The sequence below is a fragment of the Theropithecus gelada genome, chromosome 5 (assembly GCF_003255815.1).
Source record: "Theropithecus gelada isolate Dixy chromosome 5, Tgel_1.0, whole genome shotgun sequence".
NCBI lineage: Eukaryota > Metazoa > Chordata > Mammalia > Primates > Cercopithecidae > Theropithecus > Theropithecus gelada.
Genome location: NC_037672.1, coordinates 154,860,886 through 154,886,404, shown reverse-complemented (window position 1 = coordinate 154,886,404; position 25,519 = coordinate 154,860,886).

Sequence of the window (25,519 nt, the reverse complement as noted above, 5' to 3'; positions counted from 1 at the left end):
ATTTATGTAGTTATGACATCATCCTTGCTGGGATTTCCCAAATCCCAGCATTCCTCTGTATATCAGAGTCTTCATCCTTTAATAATAAGTTCTGTAACTTTTCCTGCCTGCTTTTTTCATATATCTCTTTTTAATATTAGTCCAGGCTCCTGTTAACTCATGATTGGATTACTGAATTCTTTTAAATGTATTTCTATTTTCAGGATTGTCAATCTTCGAGATTCTATTTTTACTGTAGCCCAAGGTACACATAGTCACTATGTTGATTGCAGGTATCATAACACTTGATTATTACACATTTGGCATTGATCAGATCAAATATATCTATCTTCAGGTTTCCAGTCACTTTAGCTTATTGCTTTCTTTCTTTTCTTACTGCGTTTGTTTTCTTCTGTGTTGATTGTCATGACGTCCCTCCAGGTAAGCTAACACTTCCATTCCTTTCATATGGCACCCCTGCTGAAACTATATCCAAGTTTCCTATGCCTCAGACAGCCTAGAAACTGATTGTTCTCCCTCTTTTCTTTTTCTCGTTTCCCTTCTTTATCCATACCCCCCAGCTGTCTCAATGAATATTTAATGGTGGTGCTTTACAAAGATGACATCAAGAACAATCTTGCAATGGATGAATAAAAAACAGCAACGAGAAGCTTATAAAACTAGAATACTTACTGGCTTTCTCTTGCTTACGAATAGCATGTGATCCTCCACTTCATTCCCCTAACACCATCTGCCAAAGTTATAGTCTCAGGTTTGCTGATTTAAGATTTCACTCTTTTGTAGTTTCCTCTAATAATTAATGGTAAAAACAATGCTCTATATTCAAAATCATGCTTTTACTACAGTGAATGTCATATTATATGGAGTTGGTACCACATCTCTAATAATTAATTTTAGTTTCAAGGTAATTAAAGATGGTTTAAAGTACAAATTGGAAAACCGATATTTCAAATCATTTCCCTGGGTCAGTGAAGAGAAACAGGCCCAGCTGCTGCCTGGATGGGATTGCCTTTCAGCCAACACACATGTGCCTATTTGGGGATGAGGTTAGAGTTCAGCTAATATTCAGAGAGGTTATCCCACCACGAATGTAAACTGATGGTCCACTGAAGGCATTTACAAAAGAACCATGAATACCCCAGCAGGAACACCCACCTCAAGGGGGACTGGGGCAGGGGTTGTATTGAGGTGGAGGTTTGTGCGAGGGCTTGAAGGATGAGGGGAGATTTCCTCAGAGGACATGGTGAGCATTTCCAGGGAAGGGGATGATGTACTAAAGCAAAGCGGCTGGAACAAGGTAAGGATATTTACGGAACTGCAAGTTCAGGGAGGTAGAGGCATATGTTTTTAAGGAGGAAAGTCACCTGATCAAATTAGAAGTTTAGAAAAATCCCTCTGGCAACAAAATAGAGATTGGATTAGTGAGTCTCAGACTGCATGCCCGAACACTGGCGTAGTCAGAGCTACTCAAATCAATTAACAGTAGTTTAGCAGGAAAAATTCAAAATTGGTACTTTCTTCAACTATAAGATTTTCTTCCGTATTTTCAATTTTTAACATTTCTATTTTTCCATTTTGCCACAAATCCCAGTAAGTGACGTAAATACATAACACATGTGGTATCGATTTGACAAAAAAACTGTATTAACTGAACAGTCATTTATGCTTAGTCTGTAACTTTAGTTTTTGCAAATATGTAATGTCTGTGGTTTTGTTTTTATATTTTCTCAGAAAAATATAAAATTTCATGTTTTTTTCTCATAAAAATTCCCCAGTTTGTATGCTGAAATGCATCTCTAAATGTTTCATGATAACCATAGAATAAAAATGACAGGCAAAGCAGCTCTGCTGCTCTGTCGCATATCTTCTCCGCTTCACCTCTGATTCTGACTCTGCTTGAAGGCTGTTCCAGGGATTTGAGTCACTTCACTCTGACAGTGTGTCAGCTCCAGGCTCCCTCCAGCTGCCAGTTGTCTTTTGTTTTTCATCCTGTGGAGGAGCTAACCTCCCTGTGGACAATTCTCAAAAAGAGGAGCACGTGGTCGACGTGTTTTCCCTGTTGATCTGAGGGGTGGGTTCCGAGAGCACTCCGTAGGCTCTGCAGTGGGTTCCTGATGGCGTCTAGTTGCTATGTCTTCCGTGGGCCGCTGGATAATACATCTTTGCATTGGTCTTTCCTCCTTTGTCCACTCCCGCTCTCTGGAATTTCTTCCTCGATAAGCTACCTGAACACACATCTTCTCAGGCTCCACTTTTAAGGATAAACCTGTCTTCTTCAATGATAATCTCTTTTTTATTGTGTTTGAGTATCACTGACAAAGGGCACCAACATCACTATAGAAGGCCAAGACCGTTTTGGAAGCTATTGTATGATCAGGGCAAATACAATCAGGGTATTAGTCCTACGTTAAGGTAATACCAACTGGGAGAAAGCACACGCTCTGGTTATTTAAAAACAAAAACAAAAAACAAAAAAACCTTATATTTGTATAATGCTTTATAAAACTTTTTTTATTTTTAAAGAAAATCTATTTTTTTCCTTTGATCTTTTTTACATAAAGTTCTAAAACAGCCCAAACTAAATCCCAGTGTTGATAAGCAGGCTAATAGTGACCTTCAGGAAGCAAGAGGCAGTATAGTTATCAAGAGTAGGCCCAAGTCAAATCTCCTTGTAATACTTCTATGTTTATGTGAAGTAGGTAAGACAGGGGTTATTTTCATATTATAGTTGAGGAAACTGAATTATGCAAAGTGTGAATGATTTTTAAGGTCAGATAGCAAGTAAGGAACAGCTCTGAAAAAGGCTTTTCGATAGATCCCTAATAATGAAATATATATTTTCCTATGAACCCACCAAAGCTAAGCTACTTTCTGTTAGCTTTCCCAAATTATATCTACTGCAGACTTTGAAAGAGGTCAGTAAATAATAGCAACTTTTTCGATCAAATTCTGAATCAAATGAGAAACAGGACAGAGAATTGACAGATGAAAACCAAAATATCTTTTTTTATTTTTCTGATAAACCTGAAATTCATGAGTGGGGGCTTATTCATTTAACTGCAGAACCAGAAAGATTTACTTAATAGCCCTAAATGGAGTCCCGCTAGTCATTATAAGAAAGGAAAAGGGGCTGGACATCACATGTCAAGTTTTTCCTTAAAATCTCTTTAATAATATTAACTCAGTCACTCTGCCGTCCTAGAGGAGAGAGTGAAAGAGTGGAGAGGTGCCAGGGATCTTATGTGAAATGGGAGGGAAATGGAAAATGCAGGAAACAGGGAACAAGTTATACCCCTAAACAATGCGATCACTCACTTATTCATTGATTAACAATGTCTACGGAGTAATCATAATGTTTAAGATACAAACAGATAAAGTAATAAGCAAGGCAGAACGTTCCCTTCTTCCTCCTCCTTGTTAGAATCTGAAATAGTCAAGCATTTCCTGCACAAAATCAAGTGTTTGCTAGTTTTTTTAAATAAGTCATAACAGATGACGGTAAAGTGTGCATCATCTAATATGAACGAATTGAACACTTCAGACTATGAGCTGCATGAAGTTGTACAGGTACAAATTTTTCTGTATTTGTGATATTGGAAGAGATAATCTAATATCTAACTCTGAGTGACTCTGTCTTTAGCCTACAGAGAAATATTTAACATCCACTTTGTCTGCATCACCATTCTTGCTTCAAAATGGAATAGATATCTTACTGTAACCCAAATCTCATTCCCTCACAGTTATGGAAGCATTGATGATCAATTTCTCTTCCTCTCTTCCACACACACACACAACACACACCACTGATCCAACATGCCTATCTATCTAACCATCTTTTTCATTCCCTTCGAAAGAAGTTTCTGAAAAGAGATGTTGGTCTAAAATCACACATTCCTATTTCAACAATTTTGCCTTGTTTCATTACTCAATAGGTAAATAATTTACTTTCTAAACCAGTTCATCAATCTTTTCTTTACTGTCATTTACCATAATCTCACAGCCACTGTGGGTAATGACTGGCCTTCTGAATGTCCCATGCTGTGTCATGACTTTGTGTCTTTGTGCAAATAGTTCCCTTTCCATGAAAAGTCCTCATCTTCCTTTGTACCTTGTGGAGTCTTTACCTTTTTAAAAAGACTCAGCCTAAGCTTCATCTACAGGTTTACTTCTTTCTCAGCTGAGAAAACTGACTTGCATTTGTGCTCCCTTAGAACTCTCTGAATATCTTTATAATGGCAAGTGATATATACTCCATTGTAAGTACTCATTATTTATCTCTTTGCCTCCTTAAGATATGAGCTTCTTAAGAGCATAGACTTGTGTCACTGTCTTCCATACCCAAAGTCCAGCTCAGTACCTTTCTCATAATACGCTCAAACAAATGTTTGTAAAATGACCAAAGGAATGATTGCAAAAAATATACTCTGAGATGGTTGCGTACAATGTTTTAATCAGATAGAATATGCAGAAAGGGTTATTGTAGGACAAATAGGTTTGATTCAAAAATTGATCAATCTGCTTATCTAGTTAAAAGAGTGATCATACTTTTTAAAAGAAGAGGAGGAGGAAATATTATTTATTAGGAGGCAGAGACTACATGTGCCTAATACATAGAATATTTTATCTATTATCATTCCTCACAGTGATGGCGAAGTAAACACACACACACACAGTCAGACAGAGAGAGAGAAAGGGAGAGAGAAATATGAGCAAAAAAAGAAAGGACAGAAACAGAGATAGAGTAAATATATTCAAGATTATAATAAAACCATTGATTCCATCAGAAATAGCCTTTAAAAAAGCATGGGAAGATTTGATGTGCACAAAGGAATGCAATTTAAGAGATACGATTATGAAGCAAGGAAGAGTAAGTCTTAGGCTCTATTGGAAATTATAAAGTTACTATGGAATGTTATGATTGTCTTGTAGGAAAATTGAAAAAAAAAACCACATAGTTTCTAAAATAACAATCAATTTGATTAGGCAAAACATTTTTTCCACAATATAAGAATTCTCCTTTAAAAATGTCTTACAGCTTTTTTGAGAGGAGTTTTGCTATAGTGCAGTTAATAGGTTTTTTTATGAGACCTATATTCGTATCTCAGCTCCATTACTAATTGACAAATTGTGTTTCTTTGGGCAGGTTATTTTTTCTCCCTTGACCTCAGTTATTATCTATTCAATGGGGATAGTCTCTACCTGCAAAACTGGTTTCCAGATGTAGGAATATATGTGCTTATAGATAATCAGTAAATGGCAGTCATCACTAGAGTTATATTAGACATTGCAACCTCATACATACTCACTATAGTGTTAACACACATGCCCATGTATAAATTTGTGAATAATTCCTATCTACTTATGTCTCCAGGTTTGGAGACATAAGTAGATATGTCTCCACTTATGTCCTACTTATGTCCCTGAGGTCCAGGTTCTTATTACCGACTCCCTAATTATGATAAATTCTCCATGAACATGAGACATGCTTAGAAGTAAACTCCTGTTTCCCTCTCGTAATTTGGAGCGCCCGGGTTAAAGCTGCATATATTATATCAATAAATCTGATCTGATCATATGTGAATGTAAGTCTAAAAAACAGAGTGAAAATAGAGAACAAGAATTGTGTGAACATTCGTAATTGAGGTGCAAGTTGGGTTGCAGGATGAGGGTGGAAAATTCTGGCCCTGATCGAGGCAGAAATGTCCACACCTGCTTGTGACATGAGCACTGGTGAGTTAGCCAAGGCACTTGCATGGGAAAAGCCAGGAGGGAAAGCAATGCCTTTTTAGTAAACTACATTGCTATGTAAGCAAATTACTGTTTGCAGTGCTCTTTATTTAAGAACATCTTAATATGAACTATTAAGTGTTTTGAATATTTATGTAAAAGGAACAATTGCTAACTCTCTGTTAACCACTCTCTTGCTTGTCTTAGTTCACTGCCTAAGGTCTCTAGTGCAACGTGGTAGGAGTGATAGTGATAGTAGTACCATTCTCGTTTTATTCCTGATTGAAAAGGGAGTATTTTCAATATGACTGCATTTAGACTATTTATTGCAGTTTTTTTTTTTATGTATCCATAACCTTTGTCAGGTCAACCACTGTCTTTTTTAGAAACTACTTATTTATCAAAAATTCACCTGCTTACATGGAAACAAAGTAGTAGAAGAAATACTTTCTCTTTCAACAACGTAAGGTTTTTCAATAACACTAAATGGAAGGAACATTTTGTATTGTTGGAATACTTATGTAATCAATGCCTTGTAGACCAAAATGAGATGAATTCATGATTCATCTGTAACATATCAACAACTAAGAGTAATAGTTTGGGTTTAAAAGGTTGAAAATTTCTGATGAGAAAAGGCATAAGCTCCTGAAATAAAATATTTTGCAATTCTAATTAGAGTCCTGTTGCAGTAAATCCTTTAGTTGCAATTTTGTATTTGCATATATATTTCAGACTTACAAATATATTTGATTAATCTCTCAAGGAATCTTTCTCTCTTCACTCAAAATACGGCTTTAATATTTACAGAAATGACCCCAAATTATGTAAATATTAATGAATTCCAAATTAAATATACTAACATTATAGGGTTATTCTTGAGAAAAGTTACTTTGTTTTTATTTGGTTCAGTTAAATTAAGGTGTATGTTGTCAATTCCTGTATGAAATTTATATTTAGTTTTTGTAAAACTTAGAGACTGAGTATAATTTAGTATTTTAAGTTGTGATTGAGGTTCAGTATTAATATAAGATAAACCCAAAAATATGAAGCAACTGAAAATGCTGGCATTAGGGAATGGGAGCATAGATTTCTCAGATTTGGTTCCTGGCTCTGGCCCTTCTTTGACGTGTGGCTTTGGGTGAATAAATTAACTTCTCTGTGCTTCAGTTTTCTTTTCTGTAAAATTAAGATATTAATAATGCCATCTTCTTAGAAGTAGTATGATAATCTTAATGTGATAATATTACAAAATGTCTTAGAACAGTGCTTGACATATAGTAAGCATTCTGTAAATTTTTATTGTCATCGTCGTCATCATCATTATCACCATCATCTCATGAAATAAGTGACAAATGATTCTTTGATTATCTCAAATATACTTCATATTAACATTTTAATAAAACATCATATATGGTTGCTATAGGAATAGCATTTGGAATACATGCCTTCAGTGAGTAAAATTTTAAGCATAAGTGCACATTATTATTATTCATTATTGTTAAAAATAAAACAAGGAAGGGACATAGGGCGTGGGCTTTTCCTAACAAGTCTAGAATGGTACCTATTGTCTTTACCAGCCATGATTTCTCTAAGCTATTAAAGGTGAGCACAATTGTATTTATATATGCTTCATAACTGGCAACCCTATTATCCATCCTGCATTAGTCTTCTTTTCGAAAAAATGCTCAAGTTCCCATTGCCATAACAACAGGCTGCTCTCTTTAAAACAAGATATGCTCTGAGTCAAAGTAAAATTGTTTCCATGGTAACTGCTACATATTTAAGTGCAGCACCCTGGTTTTTAATCAGTCAAATTGTCCTTTGTCAAAAAGCAACACACACTGTTACTAATATAATTACATATATTTTAGAGTATGATAAATAAAGGAGAATAGATTCTCACAAAAACAAAAACAAAATCGATTAATCTGTTTTCATAGTCACAGTTTCTTGTTGGTAAAATAAAAACCCCCACTGTACATACATGTGCCAATCCATAGTATATCTCTATATTGTAAAATATTTTCATTATATGTGTATTTTACTATATTTGAATACAATCCTGATCACTAAAAATGAAAATGGTCATGATCCATATCTGTTTTATCTTTGTCTTTCATAAAAATAATATCCAACTATTTTACATATGTTTTAAGTTTCATAGCAATTCTTTTATCCTTTTGTTTCAGATAATCTTTTAACCAAATCAGTTAAATAAATCATTTATTCCCTCATAAACTAGAGCAGATTCAGAGTTGATTTGGTTATTCCCTTTATTGTCACTTACCTACTCTCTGATGGTTCTTCTTAAGGTGGGAGTGAAGTTGGACATGATTGCTGTGTTTACATTATCTGTCCAGTAGAGAAAGGTCAACAGTTTCATTTAAGTGATATTCTAGTGAACTTTATTGCTTACTTACCATTGTGTTAAAGAGCACATTCTTTGTATTTAGATAGAAGTGGGTTTAAATCCTGCTCTGCAATTTTTCTAGCTATGTGACTTTGGGCTTACATGTTATCATTTGTAAAGTGGAGTAAAATGCATATATTACATATTGTGAGAATTAGATGAGACAATGCATATAGAAGACTTCATGTGTATGTTACCTTACCTAACAATGCCTGGCACATAGAATGCATTCAATTGTTAATAGTGACCAGCATCGTTAGTATTATCACCTTCATGAGTCTGACTTGAATACTAATAGTATATGAAAAAGTTACTGATATGAGCATATATACAGCTCTTCAACATTGTTTTAACTTTCATTTAAAAATATTATTTTTATAGTCTAATTAAAGATCTTTATAAAATACAATTATAGAATATTTATTATATGATAATATCATATGAAAATTTTTCAGCACTCTGAGATCAATGTTAAAATAGTTAATGTAAAGTTGTTTTAATCACCCATTGGTTTTTTGGTTCTTAGACTAAAGAACTCCAATTTAACTTTTCTCTCATAATTATTATGGCACCCAGCAGATCAGATAACTTTAGGCTGAGATATATGTCAGCTTTTCTAGGACAGTTCTGAATTTAAATGTCCTGTTTCATTGTTCCCATATGTATAGCTGCACCTGTCAGACACTGTGTCCTGATTCTTATGTAAAAAATATTGTCACTGTAACCATGAGACTTGTACTGTCTCTGACTTTGGCATTGGCAGGTAATTCCAGTCAAGATTCCAGGTCTCAGAGTGCAGACGGCACCTCAGCAGGGTCCTTGTGCTGCTGCAAAACACACTGGCGAAGTCCCATGATGCCAGCCGACCTGACAAGAAGCTTCAGAAGCAGGTGGCTCTTGTTCATCTTTTCCTTGTTTGTTTTCATGGAAAGGGCAAAAAGGGCAGGGTATCCAAAACCTAAATAACTGACTGTCAACTGTTTGTTTTATTGTCCAGTTTTAACACCTACTCTTAGGTCTGGTCTTGAAATTGTGAATATTTCAGCCATTGTGGCATCAAATATCATGAAGGAAGGCCCTCTCTATGCTATGTGTGGCCTGTCCTGAAAGAAGAATTAAGATCAGAATGATTAGTCCTGAGAGATCATCCAGTTCAAATCCCTCATTTGACGGCTCTTAGTGAGAGATGCGCCAGGCAGGGCTGAAGCCACATCCCTCTTTCTACCGCAATAGTGAGAGTGAGTCCACCCTTTCAAAGGAGTCTTTAACTCGTCACCTCTCTTCCAACGCTTCTGATGATGCAAAATTATTTGAAATTTCATAAAAAATTATTTACGGATCAATGTCTTCAAGAGGTTTGAGGGAAAACAAGGCAAAGAGCAGGTAAGATGAAAGGTGCTTGAAATTCAAACATCCAGGAGAAAGTATTTGAACTTGGACTAGAACAGAGAAAGACTGTCTTAGTTTGCTTGTGCTACTATAGGAAAATACTCCAGATCTGGTAATTTATAAAGAACAGAATTTTATTTTTCACAGTTCTGGAGGCTGGGGAGTTCTAGATGAGGGAAGTGGCAGGAAGTGGCGAAGGCCTGTTCCTCATAGAATGCACTGTCTTGTTGTCCCCACATTACGGAAGAGGCAGAATGGGTAAAAGGGGATAAATGCTGTGTCCTCACGTGGTAAAAGAAAGAGCAAAAAGGGTCAAAGGTAGTTTGCTTCAGCCCCTTTGTGTGTGCTAATCCATTTATAAGGGTGGAGCCCTCAGGACTTAATCACTCCTCCAAAGGCCCCACCACTTAACACCTCCACCACAGAGATTAGGCTCCAATAGGAATTTTGGAGGGGGCATAGTCAAACCATAGCAAGAACCCCATGAAATAGCAGAAAAATTGTTGTTCTTGGATAAGCATAAAGAGAGAACAGTGTAGATTAAGCAAAAACATTTGGAATAAGCATCTCAGTCTGTAAAACCAGTTACCCAGTGTATTAGTTTCCTAGGATTGCCCTAACAAATGACCACAAACAGCAAAAGGCTTAAAACAGTAGAAATGTATTGACTGACAGTTTTGGAGTCTAGAAGTTTGAAAGAAAGGTGTTGGCAGAGACAGGCTCTGCGGGAGAATTCTTCCGTGTCTCTTCCTGGCTTCTGGTGGATGACAGCAATCCTTGATGTTCCTTGGCTTGTAGAGGCATCATATCAACCTCTACCTCTGTCTTCTTCACAGCATCAACTTGACTCTACGCCTCTTCTGCTTTCCTGATTAGGACACGGTCATATTGGATCATGTCACACTCTGAGATTTCTGAGATTTCAGGATGATCATGAATTTTGAAGGGACAGCATCCAGTCTAGTACATCTGTTTTTCTTTTCCGTACACCCACACCTTATCTGTAATATGGTAAAATACTGGGAAGAGCTGGGGACATTGCAGAGTACAAGCCAAAGGTTACGGATTACCTCAGAGAGTGAGCTGGAGGAAGAAGCATGCCATGAAAATATAGAATCACAATTTGTGTAATTGTGGACTGGCTGGTAGACTTGGGACATAAGCAGTAATAAATTAACAGTTTCATTGTACCTTAGGTGACACACTATGCATGGAAGCAACACAGGCTTAGAGTAGGGAGACTTGATTTAGGATTCTGGTTGGCAAGCTGATTCTTTAAACATTTTCATGGATAAATTAGGAATAAAATTTTACTCCGTTTAAATACTGTGAATATCAAATGAGATAACATTTATGTAAGGCATCCAGCCCAGAAATTCCCATAGTAATTCTTTTCTCTTCTTTTTATATGGGCATATCAATGCATTGGTGTGGTTCAGTGTTAGGGATCTCTGCCTCCAGTGAGTAGAGGTTAACATTTATTCAATCTGTGTCAGAAACAAGACTTGCCTCTTTCAGCCATGTAGTAAGATTGAAAGAGAAATTACCTGATTTTTCTATTTTTTTTTTTCCTAGAAATGTGTCCTTAGAATAGAAAAATACGTTCCATCAATACCGAATTTATTGAGAGTTTTTAGCATGAAGGGCTGTTGAATTTTGTCAAAGGCCTTTTCTGCATCTATTGAGATAATCATGTGGTTTTTGTCTTTGGTTCTGTTTATATGCTGGATTACGTTTATTGATTTGCGTATGTTGAACCAGCCTTGCATCCCAGGGATGAAGCCAACTTGATCATGGTGGATAAGCTTTTTGATGTGCTGCTGGATCTGGTTTGCCAGTATTTTATTGAGGATTTTTGCATCGATGTTCATCAGGGATATTGGTCTAAAATTCTCTTTTTTTGTTGTATCTCTGCCAGGCTTTGGTATCAGGATGATGTTGTCCTCATAAAATGAGTTAGGGAGGATTCCCTCTTTTTCTATTGATTGGAATAGTTTCAGAAGGAATGGTACCAGCTCCTCCTTGTACCTCTGGTAGAATTCAGCTGTGAATCCATCTGGTCCTGGACTTTTTTTGGTTGGTAGGCTATTAATTATTGCCTCAATTTCAGAGCCTGCTATTGGTCTATTCAGGGATTCAGCTTCTTCCTGGTTTAGTCTTGGGAGAGTGTAAGTGTCCAGGAAATTATCCATTTCTTCTAGATTTTCTAGTTTATTTGCGTAGAGGTGTTTATAGTATTCTCTGATGGTAGTTTGTATTTCTGTGGGGTTGGTGGTGATATCCCCTTTATCATTTTTTATTGCGTCTATTTGATTCTTCTCTGTTTTCTTCTTTATTAGTCTTGCTAGCAGTCTATCAATTTTGTTGATCTTTTCAAAAAACCAACTCCTGGATTCATTGATTTTTTGGAGGGTTTTTTGTGTCTCTATCTCCTTCAGTTCTGCTCTGATCTTAGTTATTTCTTGCCTTCTGCTAGCTCTTGAATGTGTTTGCTCTTGCTTCTCTAGTTCTTTTAATTGTGATGTTAGAGTGTCAATTTTAGATCTTTCCAGCTTTTTCTTGTGGGCATTTAGTGCTATAAATTTCCCTCTACACACTGCTTTAAATGTGTCCCAGAGATTCTAGTATGTTGTATCTTTGTTCTCATTGGTTTCAAAGAACATCTTTATTTCTGCCTTCATTTCGTTGTGTACCCAGTAGTCATTTAGGAGCAGGTTATTCAGTTTCCATGTAGTTGAGTGGTTTTGATTGAGTTTCTTAGTCCTGAGTTCTAGTTTGATTGCACCATCTCACACCAGTTAGAATGGCAATCATTAAAAAATCAGGAAACAACAGGTGCTGGAGAGGATGTGGAGAAATAGGAACACTTTTACACTGTTGGTGGGATTGTAAACTAGTTCAACCATTATGGAAAACAGTATGGTGATTCCTCAAGGATCTAGAACAAAAGTACCATATGACCCAGCCATCCCATTACTGGGTATATACCCAAAGGATTATAAATCATGCTGCTATAAAGACACATGCACACGTATGTTTATTGTGGCACTATTCACAATAGCAAAGACTTGGAATCAACCCAAATGTCCATCAGTGACAGACTGGATTAAGAAAATGTGGCACATATACACCATGGAATACTATGCAGCCATAAAAAAGGATGAGTTTGTGTCCTTTGTAGGGACATGGATGCAGCTGGAAACCATCATTCTCAGCAAACTATCGCAAGAATAGAAAACCAAACAGCGCATGTTCTCACTCATAGGTGGGAACTGAACAATGAGATCACTTGGACTCGGGAAGGGGAACATCACACACCGGTGCCTATCACGGGGATGGGGGAGGGGGGAGGGATTGCATTGGGAGTTATACCTGACGTAAATGACGAGTTGATGGGTGCTGACGAGTTGATGGTGCAGCACACTAACATGGCACAAGTATACATATGTAACAAACCTGCACGTTATGCACATGTACCCTAGAACTTAAAGTATATAAAAAAAAGAATAGAAAAATAAATGTATAAACTGTTCCATTAAGATGGATTTGACAAAAAATTTCTGGGAAGGCCTGTATAGGCTATATTATATTAACCAAATGTTTCATTACCTTGCAAAAATATAGTTGATATGGCAATGTAAGCACATGGTATCCTTTACATCTGCTTGTGTATGAGCAGGTGTTTATAACCAAGGGTCTGCCATAAGCCATAGAATTTAGCTGTATTAAGATGCAGCTCCTTCAGATGTCTTTTTATCCTGTTACTCACTCTGAGTTCTGGAAGCAAGGGATCTGTTCTGCATGGAACTGTTCTGCTCTCATCAAACTACTGAGTGGGTGGCTAGAACAGTACATGTAAATAAATCTGGTAAACAGTGTTTAAAATTAGGACATGACAACTACAATTTTTTTCTTTTTCATGGCTTCCCTTGGGCATTAATTAAATACAGCATTTTCTTTTGCAGAATTATTTTCTCCTTTGTATTTACATATACAGACTATGACTGCAATAGATGGCAATATTAAATTCTGAGGACTATTTCTGAATAGCAGAATTGGGTAATACCCAGTCTGTGATAGACACTGGTAAAACTGAAGTGTTTTTCCACTAAAATCAGATAAGTCAAGATTGAGAATTACTTTGTTTGTGGGAGAGTCTCTTGTTTTCTAATGGGGAGTCAGAATTAGGGCATGTCCTGGATATATTTTCTTTTTTGTCTTTCTATTTGTCTTCTCTCTCTCTCAGTCTATCTATGTATGTATGTATGTATGTATGTATGTATGTATGTATCTATCTATCTATCTATCTATCTACCTACCTACCTACCTACCTACCTACCTATCTGTTTAGCTATCTACATTATCTATCTACCTATTTATCATTTTCCTTCTTCCTTTCTTTTCCGTTCCTTCTTTCCTCCTCCCTCCCTCCCTTTTCCCTTCCTTCCTTCCTTCCTTCCTTCCTTCCTTCCTTCCTTCCTTCCTTCCTTCCTTCCATCTTTCCTTCCTTTTTCCTTTTCTTTCTTTTTAAAATATTTTTCTTCCTTTTATTTCTCTTTTTTGAATGTAGATAGTTGAATTCTTCTATATTGAAGGTTTGTACTTTATTTTTCTCTTATATATAAGAAGGACAACAAAAATGAAAAATAATACAAAATAGGTGCATATTAGATCTGGAAAAAACAACTTGTTTGATTTGTATTACTATAAAGAACATTTTATTTCATAAAAAGGCATTATTGTTAATAGTAACATTTAACTATTTCTATGAACTCACTTTAAAGCTGTCTGTAAACATGTTGTTTAATATTTATTTCACAAATAACACATCTTTATGCAAGAAAATTTTATGGCAAGTTTTATAAACTGAAATTCTGTTTTTTTCCCAAAACAAGTTTTTGATTTTTTCATGCATAAAAGCATACACACAAAAAGGCTCATTTTGATGTGTACCTAAAACCTTTTAGAAATGTCCTCACATCTAAAAATAATTATTAAATGACTGGTTTTATCCATCCATTTACTCTTTTAAAAAACATTTATTGACTATCTGCCATGTGCAAAATCTCTGACATGTTGCCTAGTGTTGTAGATACAGTGACTTGTTTTCAAAAACATTAAATCTGCTGGTGGATGTAATGTACTAGCATATATTATCTATAATACAAGTATGAAAGTGTTCATGGTCAAAAAATGTAAGACTATAAACAGCTTAAAAAGTTCAGAGGAGGTGTCTAGAATATGGAGATTTGACACAAATATTAGGATATAATTTCGTGGAAAAAATCCATGAGGTGAATTTTAAATTTGCATCAATAAATAAGACCCATAAATCTGCATTACTTAAATATACAGAAAAAAATCAAAGATTGAATTTAAATTAATGGCTGAGTGTCTATGTTGGGGTGAACCCTTGCAATGGTCTCTACATTGTGCTGGGGAATGAAAGCAGGTGCTGGATGACTGAATTATGCCCTTTCACTCTAATTGTGAGCATTTCTTTTGAAATGCAATAGAAGTAAGGTGAAACTGTATTAATTTTTGCTCTGCCATAGTAGTTTAGTCTAATTTAGAAAACATTTATTCACGTGTTGATAAATGTTCTCTTAAGAATCAATTTGACTCAAAAAACAAAACATTCAGAAAACACTTATTAACATATTGGTAAATTTTTTCTTAAGAATCCATTTGACAAAAAATAAACTTTTCTTTTCTCGTATTATTCCTATGTCTATGGCAAATTGGTTCTGGTAACAAGAGGTGTCTTGTATAGAAACCATCACAAAAACCAAAAGGGTACTCTGAACACTTTGAGATCCATGCTGCACTAATGATTCTAATGTTTCTAAAATGAAATGACATCTCTTATGAGAGAATCACACACAAACACGTGAATGCTTAGAGCCACCAACAGATAAGGACAGGTCCTTTTTCTATGCTATGTTAATCTCAGATTTTAAAATATTAATAACCTTTCTATCTCTGTCCTAGTCCCCTCCTTACATACCCACTTCTCAAACCATCTCTGTCCAGCATGGATGAGACAATCACTTATGCACATTTCATAACTGGTTGTAACAAAAGCAATTTCCAGAGTTAGATTGAATCCTTGGTTTAGGCGTAACTGGACCCATCTTTCCTTTAATTATTATTTATAGGTAATGATAGAGAGTAATAATGATGGCAATATAAGTTTCAAACATGGTTTGCCATTAACGAAGTTTCTCATTGAACTCTTTCAGTCATGAGATGTAAGAGAGTCAGATTACTTTGCAATTCATCCCTTTAAAAACATAAAATCAAGATGTTCAATCAGCTGCCCATGTTCAATCATCAAACCAGTAGTAGGGCTGGGTTTGAAGCAAGATCTTCCCTCTACAAATACTGTACTTTCCTCATTTCATCATACTGTTTGTATACTTTTCCTCTAATTCATGGCATATTTTAATTATTATAGATATTATCTGTAAATATTTTAAAATGTTTTGAATCAATACAATTAGGCCAATGTAGATGAGTAAAATAATAATAACCTGTAGCTAAAATTGTTTCAATGGAAAAGGTATTGTTGTTCTTTTAAAGACAAAATAGTGATTTTTTTCTAGTACTGATGAAGATAATGTGGCTTTTTCATTGTGCATGCAGTTTCAGAATTCAATTTGAACAGGTTAGATTTAACATCTGATTCTTCTGCACAACCTATAGCTAAATAAGCTTTCCCATTTTCTAGTATGTTCCTATAATAAAACTTGAGGAATTAACTAGTATTAGATGACTTGTCTAAGATCATTCTGCAGATAAGATGAGATTTTTTTTGTTTTTAAAATCTTGGAGCTTCTACTTCACTGCTTAAGTCCCTGAACCGTAAAATTTCCCTGCTGCTTTGTTATTTAACTGGGCAAAGAGCTGTGATTTTTAAATGAAAGATCATGCTGTTTTGTGATGCTCAGCATTTGTAATTAATGCACCTACCATCGACAGCACATCTTTGGATAAAGGTTATTTTAATTGGACCAATGTAAACAATTAAACCTTGATTTTACTAAATATAGTAAATACATTGGCTATTTGAAAGTTAATGTAAGAAGAATCACCAGTGCTTGAGTTTCCAATTTTTCCATTTGCATAGTTAAAACATTTTGAACTAAGCTACTGGGAAAAATATTACATTGGGAAAATTTTTTCCTCTTAATGAAGATAGGAAGGCAGATTATATTCATAATGCAAAACAAGTTGATGTGTTTGGATTGCATTCACTAAACTAGATCATTTGGACAATGTTACCTTATTTGATCTACTTAAACATTAGAAGAAACTTGCATGTTACAAGATTCAGTACAATAAAAAAGTTTGAGATGCCTGGACCTTACAACATACCGTGAATGAGTTAGAATAATTAAATATAAATATTTTTGCTTAGAAGCATTTGGCTTTATTTAATTTTAATTAAAAAGACATCTTTATTTAATTATTCCTCAGTACAAGAGAAAAAAATTCATACAGCGGGTTTCATTTTAGACATAACAGTTATTATTTAATATGTTCTGTTTCAAGAGAAAATGTATATATTTTCTTTTCATCCATCATGTGAAAAATATAATACTTGATTGACCCATTTTTCCCTAAATATCTGTAAATATTTCTCAGATGTATCCAGGCGATACTTAATCTGTGTAATTTCTGATCTCACTCTTAGTGAAGAAGCAATAAATGAAAAAATATTTTTAAATGAAACAGTATGTGAAAAATATTAATTTATTATACTTAAGAAAAAATAAGCATTTGTTTTAGGGCACAGTCTTAGAGAACGAAATTCAGGGGAAATTCAATAGAAACAGGCTGCCTTGAGATTCCTGCAGTCCTACTGTGATTAACCCAAGCCCAGAGTATGCTTCTCAGATCTTCATTACCTCAGTGAAAGTAAGACTTAAAGTGCAAAGATGGAACTGTTAATATTGGTGAAAATAATGGCAAAATTCCCTCAAATGACTAGTATGATAATCAAAACATGAATCAAGATCCATTTAAATGTTATTACTAAGGATTATTTTTAAACATCTGTTAGCTCTTATAACACCCTGCATGTGGTAGCACAGAAATATTGACCAAGGCCTGGTTCCTGAAAAATTCCCAGTGTGATATTTATACTTACTGGGAAACATGTTCAGGGAGTAATGCCTGTAATAATGTCAGAATTTTACTAACATAAATTAAAGATGTAAATTAGTATAAGAGCATTAAAAAGCTCATTACATTACAATGGAAATCTTCTATGACAGTTGAGGTCAGTCTCTTCCATTTAGTTTTAATTAAATATATACTTGCAATGGGTATAAACTCTTACTGAATTTTCTGAGTAATACAATCAATAAATTAAGTAAATACATGAGGTGGAAACAGTTTATTTGTTTCTAGTATTATATAAACCAGGATCCAGGTGATTAAATAAATTTATCATATTTTATTCAGTTACATGGTCATGTACCGGTGTCTATTTTGTATACTATTATTGTTGACCAATTACAGATAAGCAAATCAACAACTTCTGGCTCAGTACAGTGTATCCTAGAGCTTCCAGTGCTCCACAGTAAAGGACTTTCAGTGCACACGTGTGTGTGTGTGCGCGCACATGCATAAAGGTTGGAGTGAATATTTTAAAATTATTGTTTTAAGGAAATCCTAAAATTCATTTATGTGTTCCCCAGGTATTCTATTTTTATTGAGAGCCTACTACATTCAGTGCAATGTGTTGAATACCGGGTACAGGGTAGATGGCAGCAAATAAAATAAATCTAGCTTCTGCCTCATGGAGTTTTCAGTATGTATAAAAAGATGAACATTGCAGAAATATAGGAAACCCGGTATATGATCCTGTGTGAGCATATAGCAACTAAAAATAGACCTGTTCTTGGTAGAGATGCCAAGAGAGGATTCTGTGAACAAAATCTGTTTTTTAGATTGATACTTGGCAATGAGTAGGCAATTGCTCTGTGGAAAGATTTCTAAGCAAGGAAAAACTAAAAATAAGAGGGAGATTGTGATTTTTGGTATGTACGCAAGGAATTAAAAAGGTTATTATGATAGGTTGGCATAAAAAGAACATAGACTAGAATGAAGTTAAGAGGTAATATATTTATAACATGAAAAAAATGTAGTGAAAAAACAATAACAGTACATTTATTTTTATACATCATATGACTATCTGATAAACAATAAATATATATACATAACTACCTACAATGCTTAAATAAATCTATTATTTATTTTGTTGATATTTTGAAACATGGGACTAATAGTAATTAATCTGTTATCTGTCAGGTTCTCATGGCTTAAATTTCTAGCCCCCTACAATGGAAAGTAATCATTTAATTGAAAATATTTCCTCTAAATTGTATTTTCTACTATCTTCCAAGCTGTTTTCATTCAGTCAGAATTTCTGTTAAAGTTTTCAAAAGTATAACTGTGAACCTTAACAACAAGCCAAATAAATATATAGTGATAGGGCAAGCAGGGAAGAACTAAATCGAAGCCACTTTCACCCATCCAGTCACCCGCTGGAAGATGAATTATAGGTACAAAAACAAAAGAAATATGTGTTGCACCATTGGGTGATAAAAAAGAAATATGAAGGTAACTGGTCTTAGGACTATTTTATAATGGCTACTTTTTCTCTACCAATTTCCCTCCTTTTTTTTCTCCTTGTCAATCATGCTGGGTAACTACATTATGACCACAAATAAATGTGTAACCAAAGGCAGTCTAACTAGAATTGTAGGTTAAAATAAGGAGTAATGTATTATATAAGTTCCTGAATGTCATTATTCTCTCCCATTATCTCAGTGGCAAGTGGTATTCTTTTAGAATAATTATAAGTTAGCAGTTCATTGTACTCACTGCTGTTGAACACCAACTGCGGAGGGCTGAGCTGAACTCTGTCTCTGTGGAACAGGAGAGGTTTCAGAATGTAAATGAGGCAAAAGAGGGCACCTTGAGATGTAATGACCATAGGGATTATAACTGAACAGAATTCATAGCTCCCCAGTAAATAAATGCAATGATTTTAACTTAGTACATTTGTCAGTGGGGAGTCTCAAATCCTGGTGGAGCTATAGTATTTAGAAATGAGAAAACTAAAGACAATGGCAGGAATCTATGTCTTGCATTCATTTCATGTGGCTTTTTTCTTGGGAAGATAATTCCCCAAAGAAATTTTAAGTGTAGATCCTATAAATCTTTTTGATTTTAAGTTTGTTATTTTAAAATAAAAGTAAGTTAGATGTGAATGGCTAGAGTACAACGAAAAGTGGAATTTTCTTGCACTAAATTGGGGTGATAGGTCTGGGACAAACTGCTAAAAGTGAAACAAAGGATTTATATTATTTATAAGATCATCAGAAAACTCTGGACTGGCTATTACCAACTAAAGGTATTATACTTACCCTTCTACTGTAAGCAGCTATAATACTTGATAAAATATATGAAGCAATTCATTTTGAGCATGAGTAAACTGACAACACAGGGACTAGGTCCTTGAGAGAGGGAGAATATGAGTTGATCTCCACGGTCACCCTAGCTTATTGCCTGGAGCACCTTTCCAACCTTGACACAGGGAAGGGGAGACCGAACAGAGAGCAGCAAATTTTCTGGGAAGAGGAAGCAAAGATCAGAGGCCGGGGTTGCTAAGGTCCGGGATTTATGGGATTTATCGGGTAGGGTAACAAAAATGAGTTAGCATTGGAAAAAAAAGGGGGGGGGGGGATGAGAAACCTATAAAAAAAAAAAAAAAAAAAAAAAGTTGCCTTAAATATCAGCCAAATAATAAGCTGTACGTGCCCAGGATGAGATTCCATAAGTACTAGCAGAAGAAAAGCCTAACCCTGCAGAAGGCTGTAAGATGAACAGACATCTCAGAAGTCCAATAGCACTGGAGTATATGGGGTTTCTGGCCAGCCAGAATGAAGAGATTGTGGCAGAATATTTCATATATTCAAATGAGAACCAGGAAGTATCTTAAGACTAGAGCTACCTTAGTCTTAGGGTAAATGCTATCATAGATTTGCCCTACAAAGCTTAAAACCAAGCCTTGTTTTTTTCTTAGTTATATGTTTTAATTTTATAAAAAGATTTATAGTTTGAGTACATTTCTAACAAGTTGTCATAATTCACTTTATAGTTAAATAACTTATGTACAAAGATAATGTTTCTAGTATAATTTTATTTTTTTAAAAAAGCAAAATACTTTCTTTTCAATGAATAAAATCCAATTTACATATGAAGAGTAAAGACAATCATTTTAGTATAAATAAAAATCAAATAGCATACTTTTTTGGAGCACTTCAACAGAATTATTCCTCAATCTTGATTTGTCTATGTGATTGAATAATATATGTGTGACTTTTTTTCATATTTGAAATAAACATTAGCAAAAAGCCGTTAGTAAATTCACTCACTGCCAGAACAAATCTCCTTTCTAATGAAAAAAAAAATGAATTCTCAGCAGAGTAGTACCCACAACTTCAATTTACCATAAAAAGTTACAAACATATACAAAATAAAAACAAAAACAAGAAAATATGATGTATAACCTGGAGAAGGATACGGTTGTTGGAAATAAACTCAGAAATGGTAAGAATGTGAAAAGAGCATTATAAATATTTTCATAATTTAATGGGAAAGATGGCTACCATAAGTGAAGAAAAAACGGGGAGATTTCATTTGTGATATAGGACTAATAGAAAAACACCTAAATGGAAATTCTAAAACTACAAAACAACAACATATGATTTTATAAAATCACAAGATAGGCCTAATAATGCAGAAGAAAAGATCTGGAAACTTAAAGACTGACCAGTAGAAACTATACAACTGAAATGGAGAGATATTTTAAAAAGAAAACCTCAGTACCGTGTGGATTAATGTCAAGTGGTCTACCATTATGTAATTATAGTCTCAGAAGGAGAGGAGAGAGAAGTTGAGAAACAAAACTTATGTGAGAAATGCTAGCCAAAATGTTTCCAAATATGATGGAAAATATGCTGAATATCCTCCCAAGCAGGATTTAAAAAAAAAAAACAAAAAACACTAAACTACATCATAGTCAAATTATTGGAAAACAAAAGTAAAGAAAAGCTCTTGAGGCAGCTGGAGGAAAAAATCATTTCATACAAAGAAACGATGACAAATCAATTGACTTCTCACTGAAAACAGTGCATGTCAGATGGCAGTGGAATAATATTTGTTAAGTGCTAAAAGAAAACAAGTTTCAATTAGAATTCTATATCTATAAAAATATTCTTCAAAAATAAAGGCAAAATAAAAACATTTTTAGAATTTGTTACCAGCAAATCTGCACTACTGATAATAAAATGTTAAATGAAGGTCTCTGGGACGAAGAAAAATTATGCTAGGTGAAAACTCATACCTACCAAAAAATAAAAATAAAAATCACAAAAAAATGGCAAATACGTGGGCATATATGAAACCAATTTTCTTTCTTTTATTAATGCCTTCAAAATAATAAACTTTTTCACAAAATATAGTATTATAGAGTTTATAATACATATAGAAAATATGACAATAGTAGGAAAATGGAAAAAGAAATAAATGGAAGTATAATGTAATGTTCTCATATTATACATAAAGTGGTATGACATCAGTTCAGAGTATTGTGTCACAAGTTAAGCTTGCATATTATTATTCCTAGAGAAACCCTGTAACACATTTCCAACAGAAGTGGTCAAATGAAACACCAATACATATTCGATGCACCCAAAAGAAGGCAGAAAAGGAGGAACAAATAAATAAAAAGATAAGAAGAAAATAAATAGCAAGATGATAGACTTCAACCCAATTATGTCAATAATTACATACAATATAAATAGGTTACATACTTTAATTAGAAGGTAAAGACTACAGGCTAGATAAAAGAAATCAGTCCTTCCATAAGCTGTTTCAAGAGGAGTACTTTAAACACAAAAGCACACGTTAAAAGAATGGAAAATCTATATATCATGGAGCCTAATCTTAAGACACCTGAATAGCTATATTAATATCAGATAAAACAGATTTCAAGAGAAAGTGTATTATAACCAAAGATAATGAGTGATACTTCATAGTGGCAGAATTCATCATGAAGATGTAAGTGCATTGAAGAACGGTTGAGAAGTGCTGCAATAATACAAGAAGAAAAATAGGGTATTTTGTTTCCTTTTTATTTTAAAACCCAAGAGCATTTCTCACAATACCTACACCTATAACCAATATCAGTTTGAATAATCTCCATGGTTTTGTTTTAAGATTTTTATGACTATGGAAAACCTTTTGGTTGTCGGTACAATAGTTATTTCTCCATTCTTGCTCTCAGAATTCTAATTTTGTTTGGATGGCAATGTGGCCCATCCCAAAGGATAAATCATAATCAGTCTAAGTTAATCGGACTAATTCATTTTCATGTTTTTAGTGATGAAAATCTTATGAGCATTTAGTTTCTCTTCAGGCAAATAGGATATAAGAAATAATCTGTTTCTGTGAAAATGTGTCTGCTTCTGTGAAAGTAATTTATGTATGGAGAACTTTTTCACTCATGCCATTCATTCCCACCTGAAGTACCGCTCTATGAAGACATGATGTCTGAAATTGCAGCAGGCATTTTGAGGCCATGAGTGAAGGCATTGTCAACTTTATCAGTGAAAAAAAAAAGCTGTAGGGTCTTGAGGGAATGAATTAAACCTGAAATGACCTTCCCCCAGGCATTTTGTGATAGATATTGAATGGCTTCCTTGTTTAAGGAATCCTTGAAAATCCTTGAGAATCCTGTAAAAACTTTCAAAAAATTTAGAGATTAGCCGGGCGCGGTGGCGGGCACCTGTAGTCCCAGCTACTTGGGAGGAGGCTGAGGCAGGAGAATGGCGTGAACCCGGGAGGCGGAGATCGCAGTGAGCCGAGATCGCGCCACTGCACTCCAGCCTGGGTGAAAGAGCAAGACTCCGTCAAAAAACAAACAAACAAACAAACAAACAAAAAAACAAACAAAAAAACCCTTACAGACTGATATGACATATTTTAGAATAGCACATTGAAAGCTCTCCAGAACATCTAGTTATATTTTGGGTTATATAGTCAAAATGAAGAGCCTATGGAAATAATATGTCTAGACATGATATGTTCCATATCTTCAAAGTTCAAAAGATAATAAGTAAAAAAATAAGTATTTTATTTGCATTTTTATACATGTATAATATTTCTAATTCACTAAATATTCTTATTGCATGTTTTCAATGTCAAATATTTATTAAAATGGCTACAAAAACGTTATTAATATTTATGTCTTTAATAGTATACTATTTTCAGAATAATTTTAACTTTATATTATCTACATTATTATAGTTATAATTTCATAATGGACTTAAGCAGATTATTTAAATTGACTGGACTAAGATATGACTTGTTAAAGACTTATGGCACGTGTCTAATCAGGCTCTTTGTTTGGCTTCCTTCTAACTGATTCTCAAATGGTGAGTCTGTCACTGTAAGCTCAACTGCCTTTCCTTGGGTTCTTTTCTCTGTTGTCTTAAATAAGTACTTCAGACTTCGACTACCATTTATTATTTCATACCATTATAAACTCCATGCTGTCATTTTCAGTGAATTTGAAACAAACTAAAAATAAACATTCTATTTTCCATCTTTGACTTTTTCTTTTAAAACTTTCTTTATTATTTTATATCTTTTTGAACAATCTATTTTATACGAGAAAAATATAAAGAAGCCTCAAGACATATTAATTAACTTCTTATTTGACAAATAAAGAAGAGAGATATTATTCAAATTATACAGCATCATAAAACTATGCAAGAGAGTTTGAAATTTGAAATCTTAAAGGCAATAGGTTCATTAAAGTCTTTTAAGAAGGGAATGATAAAAAGAAATTTTACACTTTGAAATACCCTTAAGAGCAGAGGAAGGATGGACTGAAACCAACAGACTGGAGACAATAATCACTTAGAATTGATGCAAATGATGCATTAAGAGGGTAGAAACCAAAACAGAATCATTGAAATGAGAGAGACAGAGACAGAGACACTATACTCAATAGATATTTGGGAGGTAGAATTGATTGGACTAGGAAATAGATTGAATGTGAATTGTCAGAGAGAGGACATTATTAAGGATGACTCTCTGGTTTGGTTGAGAGGAACATGTATTTACTTTTAGGATAGATTGAGGTCAAAATGGATCTGAACTTCAGAGGAGGCATCTGGACTGAATTGCCTTCTTACAACATTGACTATTAGAGCCCTGTCTTCTTGGCTGACTCTGATAAATGATGAAGTGCCCTAGGACTCAGTACTATGCTCTTCAATCTTTGATATTATCTGTCACACAGGTTTTTAAGCTGATGATTCTCAAATATGTACTTCCATCTTGATAACTCCACTGATTTCCAAACTCACATGCTTGCTGTCTTTGATTTTCCAATTGGGCATCTCATATGCACTGCATATTTAACATGGCCAAAACAAAATTCTTAACGACCACTACTTCAATATATTCCTCCAAGCAATAGCATTTCCCCAGATGCTCAAACTGCAAACCCTAGACTTGTCTTTGATTCCTTCCACTTATTAATTTCCCATATCCAAGCTATTAGCAAAACATTTCATCTCTATTTAAAAAATAGATTCAGTGCCTGTCCATTTTTCGCTATCTTCATTGTTACTTCTCAATTCCAAGTAAACACCTCTTCTTTCCTGAATTATTGCCATATCCTTCTCCCAGAACTAGCTCTTACTCTTGCCCTTTTACAGTCTGTTCTTCAGTGAGCAGGCAAGTGTAATGTTGTCAAAACACATATAATCATAAACATTTACATGATCTAAACTTCCTTCACCTTCTCATTACACACTCAGAATGAATTCAAATCTGAGTTACATATTTCATCTACCATTCCCCCTATCTACAAATTCCAACTTCTTCAGCTTTCTGTTTCTCAAC